The sequence below is a fragment of the Diadema antillarum genome, unplaced genomic scaffold (genome assembly GCF_040938485.1).
Source record: "Diadema antillarum isolate AM-2024a unplaced genomic scaffold, OU_Dant_1.0 seq00000484_RagTag, whole genome shotgun sequence".
Taxonomy (NCBI): Eukaryota; Metazoa; Echinodermata; class Echinoidea; order Diadematoida; family Diadematidae; genus Diadema; species Diadema antillarum.
Genome location: NW_027271447.1, coordinates 440,031 through 443,554, shown reverse-complemented (window position 1 = coordinate 443,554; position 3,524 = coordinate 440,031).

Below are 3,524 nucleotides of genomic sequence, written 5' to 3'. Positions count from 1 at the left end.
GAAAGCAAATCCCAAAATACACTCACCACAAAAAATGAGAGCGAGATAGAAGTGAAAAAATATCAATCAATTGCTCTCTCTTAGTTTCACGCAAAAACCTAATGAAAGGGAGGAGATAAAGATAAGGAAAATATGCTGTCGTCTTCATGTTTCCTTCTTTTTATCATCTTTCTGCAACTCTGAGAAGAGCGCTGTTGTTTTGTTTCTTCAGTGTTTGATTTGTAGTAGCACTATTTTGCCTATATCAGAACTGCGAAAAGTTAATCACATATCATGTACAGACGAGGGGCAAACTGTGTACATCCGCCCGATAACCAGGATGAACTGATTGCCAGCTTGATTGGTCCGAGGACCAGATTTAGAATTCCAATATAAAGACTCGTAGAGTGCTGAGAGGTCCCAAGTAAGAGTGTTCAGCATGTACAACTCTTGCTGAGAGTATCGGTTCATAGCATAACCTCCTCTCACCTTTAAATGGTCTGATCTCTCACGGGATAGATACGGTGAAACAAACGTACGGTCGAACAAAACTATAACAAGATGTGAAGTGAAACAACTTGAGTGAAAGCTGGTGTAGTCTCAATCTAATTTTGCTCATCTACGACTGTGCATAAACATAAAAATGGCCATGGCTAATGCGAAAAGCTCCCGTGATACAAACGCAACATGCATGCCTGTAAACGTGTGATGTAAACAACGCTCTTCCTCATCAAGGCAAGTGCTTGGACTCCACAGTAATGGTTGAGATCGTAGGAGTAAAGCTCGTCTTGACATGGAATCCAAAAATATAAATAAATATATATCATCTATATTTTTTTCTCTTTTTTTTTTACAGTAAAGTCAACCTTGCACACCAAATCGGTGGCCTGAAGTAGTCTGTGGCCTGTAAAAGTTGTGACTGCACTGTGAGCAAAATCTAATATTCCCGTCCGTGTGGTATAACATGGGAACAAGGCTCTTCAGTTGTCCCAGTACGTAACCTTGCATGACAGGTTGCTCCCGACGTCCTTCAGTAGGGTGTGTCACCCCACCCTGTTTGCCTATGTCTTTTTCCCCCCTGATTATATTTAAAAATGCTAATGGCGGAAAGATCTCGGTCTTGTATGCACATCATTTGCTTGGTATTCAAATCTGTATGCAAGCTTCCCATCACAAAGAATTCTTGTGAACTTCTGCACATCCTACCTGGGATTTTGTCAGAGGCTTGGTCTATGTATTTAAATGTAGATGTTTCAAACAGGCTCGTTACTTTGGGGTCCTGCTCCAGTGTTAGCATAGAATTAGTCAAATGCTTGGAATCATTATGATTTATTTGCCTCTTTTGAGGTGTTTTCTGCTGTCCGGCGATTGTAAGAGTTCATAAAGGTGTGTGTCCAAATGGTGGCGGAAGAGTTGGCAGGCACATACTGAATAAAATGTCCCATTATGTGGCATCATTTATCTTTCTCCTGCCCTCTTTACCTTTTTTCTTTTATTTTTTTCCCTATTCAGAGCTTTGATTCCGATGGATGTGTGAGCCATTTCAAGCTTCTAGGGACAGTTCATGCGAGATCTGTGACAAAAAAAAAGAGAAGAACATTGCTATTTTCAGAAATAGGCAAGTTAAACATTAAGGGCTACAGTGCAAACATTAAATAGTCCAGATTTAACTGCAATTTACCTATCAGAAGAAGGGGTAATTCCATGATGCTTAGAAAGTGAGAGCTCCATATGACAGGAAGCTGAAAATACAATGAAAAAATTGAAAAAAAAAATTCATGGATGGAGCTGTCATATGATCGTCGGTGAGCAAAGGCCACACTGTTGGGTTACATTTCTGCACTATCGTGTTGAATAATAGACTCTTCCGCCTCTCATTGGACAGAGCAGTATGACCAACCGCTGGTTTGTAGATCATAAATACGAGCATGTGACTAATAAGAAGAATGTGAAAGCAGTGCAATAGGCACGTCGTTGACCAGTATGATACTATGTTTAGGTCATGGATGTTTCTGGTCCTGATGCCAGGACAGCAGACCGTGTATTAATGCGCCTGATGGTTTTATTTGCATCTCTCTATATATATATCTGACCTAGGATTGCTGACATTCACTAGTGCTATGTTAGGCAAAGCACCTCAAAGTGTGATGGTGTTTGGAAGGAAGTATGTGTCATGGTACATTTTGAATATATCAGGTTATTGGTTCATTCTGCCTTTAAGCCAGAGCTAGGGATCAAACTGCTTGTCTGATATTTGTGTAAACAGAGTGGTCAGTCCTTTGCGATACATAATTACGTAAACCTGATCCTTTTCTCCAATTTTGCACTGAAACTTTGCCCTGTGAACACTACGTTCTTCTCTTACTAACCTAAGTAAAGAAACCTGAACACAATCATGAACAGTGTTAAATTTTTGCTTCATCTGTGGTGTGCTCTTTGTTAGATTATTGGCCAATTATGTACTGAAAGCAATAAATTTGATACAAAATTTTGCATTATCGACGTGCACCATGTCTCCCTTAGAAAATAAAGTGGTATAAAAAAACCTCAAACAAATCATGCTCTTAAAAAGTGGAACAATGACTGTTCTATTTCTAAAACTGTTTAATGCAGAAGCTAGAAAATGATAGACTGTGTATACACAATGATATGTATATAATGCATAGGCTCATATCACCTCAAATGTCACACCAAGGTGTCCCATCTGCTATTTAAAGTCAACTGAATGTCACATTGAGAATGTGTAATATTTGCTGTAATCGGGATGTGTCCCACCTGTTCATGGTAGTGGGCTTAGATTCTTTACTCAGAAACAACCAAAGAAACTCCAGCGAGATTGAATACTCCCATATTCCTTTGGTTTTTTTTTTTTTTTTTCATTGCCATCTCAGCAAGTTCTGAATTTACTAAAAACTCCTTTTATCAGATAGCATCAGAGGATGATAACTGATGCAATTTCAAACAAGATAATTTGCATTCATATTGTATTTTGAAGCAATTAACATTTGCCATGAAAAAAAAAGGAGAAAGTATAATGTATACATATGTGTATGATTTTTATATACAGATGCTTTTACCCCAAACTCTGCATTGTGTTCCAAATGCTTACTGTCCTCATGAAGTTCATATCATTGAGTCTTGGCTGCATTTTTTCTTCGTGTTTGATGCATTGGCCCGAATTCACAAAGATAGTCTAAATCAGAATGATAGTTTGCATTAAGTCCCTGGACTAAAAGCAAGCATGCAAGCAGGTGAACCTTCCACATGCATGCAACAGCATGCATTCGTTATGTCTGTCGGCGGACTCCATCGTAAACACACATTTACACAGACAAAATAGCATAAACCATGGACTAGATTTCAACTATCTGTGTGAATTCGGGCAGTTAAGTCTGGAAGATGTTCCAAATTAGCAATCAAACCTTTTGATTGATATGCCACGCCAGAGAACATGGTTGTAAGAGATATTCCTGGAGTAAGTCATGAGGGAAGTATGTAACCTTGGCTGGATTCAAACTCGGATAAGTTTTGAGATGTCGTCAATA